The sequence below is a fragment of the Condylura cristata genome, unplaced genomic scaffold (genome assembly GCF_000260355.1).
Source record: "Condylura cristata isolate star-nosed mole 26May11 unplaced genomic scaffold, ConCri1.0 scaffold00007, whole genome shotgun sequence".
Classification (NCBI taxonomy): domain Eukaryota; kingdom Metazoa; phylum Chordata; class Mammalia; order Eulipotyphla; family Talpidae; genus Condylura; species Condylura cristata.
Window position 1 is genome coordinate 54,161,665 of NW_004567108.1, and position 6,066 is coordinate 54,167,730.

The following is a 6,066-nucleotide window of genomic DNA, read 5'->3' on the forward strand; positions in this document are numbered from 1 at the left end:
GAAGGTAGGGATGGTGGATCTGAAAGAGGAGAATACCTCCCTGGGAACCCAGGGTGTCACTGTGGAGTAGAAGTGTCACTGTGGAGTCAGGGAGGGACAGGGTCCACTGCCTCCCTCAGCTCTCTCCCTAGTTGTGGGGGGTGGGGGGGTAGGGAGGGGTTAGGGTTGCAGAAGTTCCCTAAATCATGTAGAGGAGCCAGACAGCAGAAACTCTAGTGAGATAGAGGGGTTTTGCTGGGAGAGTGATTGAGTGAGCTGAGGGCTGAAATTGGCTTCTGAGGGAAGGCTGCTGTGGTGAGCTTTAGGACACCTGAACCAGAGAGAGATGAGATGGGGTCCTGATCAGCAAAGTGGGGTCCCCATAACAAAGTACAAGGAGGGCTGAACTTCTCATTGGATGGAACAGCAACCCAGTAGGGGTTGTTCCATCTGGCCAAGTGGAAAAACTTGAGGAAAATATCCTAGATCGAGAATTAAACTTTGAATTGCAGAATATGTATTTAGGCAAAATAAAGCTGTCAAACCAGAAGAGATGGAGTTATCTTTAATTAGAATCTTTAAAGGTTCCTCCCACCCCATTCTATCTGGCTCTTTAAGTAATGAGATAGAGCTGGAAACGAACCCTTTGCTACATTATTTCTGTCTTCCACTCTTTAAACTCCCACTCTTTAAGGCCAGAGTCTGTATCTTTCCATTGTGTCTTCCTACCTTCTAGCAATTGTGTCTTCCTACTGTCTAGTGCAAGTGGGAGTTGAATATGCAACATTCAACTAGTAGTCACATTAAAAAATTTTAAAAAGCCAGGTGAAATTAACTTTAATAATATATTAAATCCAGTATAACCAAAATACTGTTACTACAACATATAATCAATACTAAAAGTATTAGGAGAGATTTCCCTTGTACTAAAACTTCAGAAGAGTCTGCTACACTATGTGGGTCACCTTCCTGGCTGGGGATCAAACTTGTAATGTGGATATTTTCATAGTGCTGCACATTAATCTGTTGTGCCACCAGGGAGGACCCTAATGTATATTTTATGCATACATCTCATCGCATGTTGAAGTTGCCACATCTGCTCAAAGCCGTATGTCAACTACTGCTTGCCTTATTGGGCAGCTTAGATCTAGTACAGTCTCTGCCACAGAGAAGATAAAGAGCAGGTGTTTGTTTAAAATGGATGAATTTATAATATTATATGTTATCATTCTATTTTCCTGAGTCAAAATATTTTGTTCCTTTCAAAATAAAGGAGGACAAAACATGGTATTTTATCTTCAGTGTAAAGCATTTACAGTTCTTGACCTCTCCAAATAAATATCTGTATCCTTTGTCCTTCATTGCATGGGTCTTAGTTAATATTTGCATAGCCTTGTATACTTTGTCCTCAGTTGCACAGGACCTTGGCTAATATGTGCACAGCCTGGTATAAGCCTGCTATTATTATATTTCACAAAAATCTCAGAGGCCTGTTTTATATTGAATTGCTAACTGACTCCACTGTGCATTGCAGTTTTCCAATAATCAATCATCTTGCCCACTTTGCTTAATTGAAAAATAATTTGATCAAAAAGATACTGTGTACCTTGTGGAAATTTCCTGTTGTGCAAGATGATCATCCTCACGACTCTCTGGCTAATCATTTCCTATTGAACACTCCTAAAACTGCAATGATTTTGCTATTCCTTTCCAAGGGAAGAGCATATCTTTTTTTTCTTGTGTTTGTCTTTTCTGACTTTCAATGCTCTGAATGTGCCAAGAATTTTTAATTCACCCCTCAATATTGCTGTTGATCATAATTAAGCAACATCTCTCTCATTATCAAGTAGTGACTTTATGAAAGAAATCACATTCACTCTGGAACAGAATGAAAATAGTATTGAGTGGTAGTCTGCCCCACCATGTCCCTGTGGTTCAATTTCTGCTATTTTTGCCACTTCGCTGCTGAGACTGTCTCATACTGGGCTAGCATGGGTAGTGGTAATAAATTTTACATAACAACAGTTACATGGTGCACAAAATCATCAAGAACCCCTTACCAAACAGAGTTCCTGCTGTAATGAAACCAAGAGGAGGGAAGAGATACAAATAAGAATCTCTCATGATTGCCCACCAAAGCTAAGCATTATCATTTCTTTAACTGAGCAGGAGTCTGAAGCAAAATCTAACCTAAGGGCATAGCTATCTTTCTTTGAATTCCCCTAAATATGTTTCAGTGATTTCCTCAAGCTTGAATTGCTTCTATATTTTCTGGGAGAGCTAGGCAATCCTACTCTCTGGATTGGCGGCAAAGAGTACCGTTTTTTCAACATTTTTTTCTTTGGCAGCTACCAACATACTAAGCTCAGGAGATAAAATGAGGAATGGGCCAGATGGAGCTCTTTCCTCCCCCCTCCCCCCCCAACACACACACCTCTAGCAAAAATCCTAGAGGTCAGGATCAAGTGCTCTGCTCAAAGCGCCTTGCCTCCCTCATGGGTGTCTAGCCCCAAATTTTTTTGTTTGCCCAATAAAACTCATTTAAAAACACAAGGGAGTTTAAGAGGCGACAGCATTGTGTTTTGACAAATCGGATATTTAGACTATTTATAAATTTACAAATGCCGGAGTCCTAGTTGCTCCAACCTGTAATGCAGGCACACTTGGCAGCTCTGGGAACTTGAAAACGTTAACACTGAATTCAAATCAAGTATTTCAGAAATCTTACAGGTGAAGCCTAGCTCTGGTTGCTAGGCGACCTGACAGACTCAAGCGGGGACCAACTTTCCTCCCACACTTGACCATCTCTCCCCAGTGGTGGGACGCGGAGGCCCCATTGGCCCCAGTCTCCTCTCACTGCACTCCTATTGGCCAGAGAAACTCTCACTCCGCTTCTATTGGTGTTCGCCGTCTCTCGCCGCTCTGTCATTGGCAGACGGGCTCTCGGGCCACCGCACGTCACTCTCTCACCCCACTTCCTCGGCACGCCGACTTTGTCCCCGCCTTCTCCCTCCCGCCCCCAGCCGCGAGGGAAAACCCTAGCTAGTGCCCGCCTCCTGTCTCCTTCCGATTGGTAGAGAGCCGACTGGGGGCCGGGCGCTGACGGGCTACTCCGCCGGCTGCGATTGGCTGTTAGAGCCAGTGTCCCGCCTCCCACCGGCTCCCGGCGGTGCGGGAGTCGGGTGGGTCGGCGGCTATAAAGCTGGTGGCGGAGGGAGGGTGCCGGGTACTGTGCCTTCCTTCGTGGCTCACTCCCTCTCCCGGCCACCGCCCGGTCACACTTGGGTGAGTCCCTAGCACAGAAGGGGAGAGCTGGCCCCCGAGGCGCCGCGGACTGGGTGACTGCCGATCGGAGGCGGTGTCCTTGACTAGGCCCGAAGGAACCCGCTGGGTCCGGGTCAGCGCGGAGGCGTGGCCCTGGCCGGGGTGATTGGGGAGCTGTTAGCCGGGGGCGGTGCGGGGGCCTCGCCTGCCTGGGACTTGGGGTCGACCCCGGCAGGTCGGTTCGAGGGGGGCCGAGGACATTAGTGTGGATTGGCAAGTCTCGGAGGGGAGAGCGGAAAGGGCGTTGAGGGCTAGTGTTCTAAAGACACGGTCTGCCCGGAGATGGAGCTGAGGGGAGGTGGCTCTGAGGGGATTGCGGGTGAGGGAGGTTTCGTCTGAAGGGACCAGAAAGGAGCTGGACTGCCAGGGCGTTGCTGGAGTCTGGGATTGAGGGGGTGGCCCAGGTATGGGGAAGATCACTGGTGGAAGCTTTTAGGTTCGCAGGGGGTGTGTCCTGATGCCGCTTGAGAATTGATGGGAGGAAGGGAAGTGGGCAGCATTGCTTTTCTATCCTAAATCAGGTATAAGCAAGCATCACAGGTGTGGTTTAACTTGAGCACTTGGTCTTTACTACCTCGATCTTTGCTTCAGATATCACCGATTCCTGCCTCCCACCTTCACGCCTCTCCCCTGTTTTATGCCCATTTGAAAAAAAAAAAAAAAGGTTTCTTGGTGTCTGAATTGCCCTCCTCCCTCTTGCTGACAGCTTAGGATCATGATCATTGCAACCTGCTAATCATATTGTAATGACAGGTACCCTCTGGCCTTCACACACAGTAGGTTTTGGGCTAAGCCAAAGACGTTAAAGCCAAGTATCTGGAGTCTTTGAAACAGTGTGCCTGCCTTGATCAGTGGTAGAGAGAGGATTACTCTGACCCATTTGGGATGGACACCGGTAATGAGGTGTTGTGAGGTGATCCCTGTTGTCTTGCTCACCCTGTGGCCCTGACTTTAGGGCATCACTAACTTCCCTGCTCACCTCTGCTACAGCTCTTCCTCCTGCGGATGCTCTTGCCAACTTGCTGCAGCAGGCTGGTGTGATCTGGCTACTGTTAAGTAACATTTGCTGTATTTCAGGGATGAATCATGAAAACAATGGCAGGATAAATGACAAAAATAAGATGAGTGGAAGTGCTCAAAGTTAACAGATTTTTCCTTCTGAGAGGGAGTTTGGACTTTTCCTGCATTGATAAGAAATTGAAAGGCCATAAAATGTTCTGTGCCAGATAATTCTTTGCAGCTTGAAACAGCCAGCAGTTTGTGTTCTTTCTTTAGTCAGAACTTTTATTTTTTAAATTTCATTTACTTTTGTGTGGAATAGGCGGCAGGGATAGCATATCTTACGGGAGGGGAAAAGACTACCTCTTTATGCAGTCCTACTTAGTCACTTCTTAGAGGTGTTTCAAATGGGAGAGTTTAAAAAGATGTTGTTTTCTAGGCCATAAAAGGCCACGTCATCTAGATTCGGGGCCTTTTGATTTTTGTTTTTTCTTAAATACTGATCTAGAATGCTTTTACATCTTGCTTCTTGTAATTGTGGGGTTGATTTTGAGATTTTTGATTGAGGTTTTTGATAGTTTTTCTCACAGAAAAGTTAAGAACCCGGATAATGATGTAATGTGTACTGCCTACACTACAATTATTTAGAACCATAATCCAATGGACCTGAATGTGGGGAGATGCTGCTGAGGTTGTGGAGTGAGCTGCTTGATGGGGCTAGATATCAGAATCTCTAGTTTCCTTTGGAAAGAAAGATGAAGTCTTACATTGTATGACTGGTTACTAAGGAACCAAAAGGCACAGAAGCACATGATATCTGTGTGGTATTCTTAGGCTTCTCAAGAAGGTGATAGAGATTTTAAAAATTGAGAAACATGTTATTCAGTGTAATGGGAGCATGGTTGGACTCAGTTCTGAACATACTCCTATTGCTTAGCTCGACCTGCTGCTGTCTTACTGTCTGTCACAATCAGCAATAGAGGAGTCCTAAGGTCTTCATCTTTCAGGTTTGTGGTTGGGGTCGTGTGTAAAGTTAGTGTAGAAATTATTGTAAGACCAACAAATGTTCTTCCAGTTCCATTTGAATGTCTTACATTGTTCAGGTTAGGATTTAGGAACAATTGAAACTTAACCTTTGCTTTAAATACTAGCAACAGAAGGCCAGTTTTCCTAAACTTCTGGACAGTTTGGTGCTGCAAGTCATCGTGCTGCAAGTCATCGTAACAGTGATAGCAAAAAGAACATATTAATGAGGACTGGAGCAAGTATTTGAATTTGAAAGACTGTCCTCAAATTTTTAAAATGTCATTCCAAATTCAGGCAATTGAGGGTCCTTTACTCCACGATCTTGTGCAGATTTCAAAAGAATCAAAATATAGCCACTTTCCCAGTAAAAGTCTAGGAAACCAGTGTAGATGAACAGATTATCCATAAGTAGTTTTCTATTGAGCACAGACTTTGCTGTGAATGACTGCCTGCTGTAGAAGTGCAGGGTCCTGACTAGAAGTCTCTGGGAAACCTGCCTGGAAGAAGTAGCCTAGAACAGGATCTCGAAATGTGAGTAGAAACAGTAGTTTGGCTTGCTTGCTCCTAAGGAGCTGTTAGTCTCCTGAATTTCTCTCCTATAACAGTGAGAAAAAATCAGCTTGTAGTTTGTCATGTACTAAAATATGTATTGGAGGAATTCTGACCACTTATTTGAGTCAGGGCTAAATAGAGAGGCAGATGGAGGAACTCACCACTGAATGAACCCGGAAAGAAAGC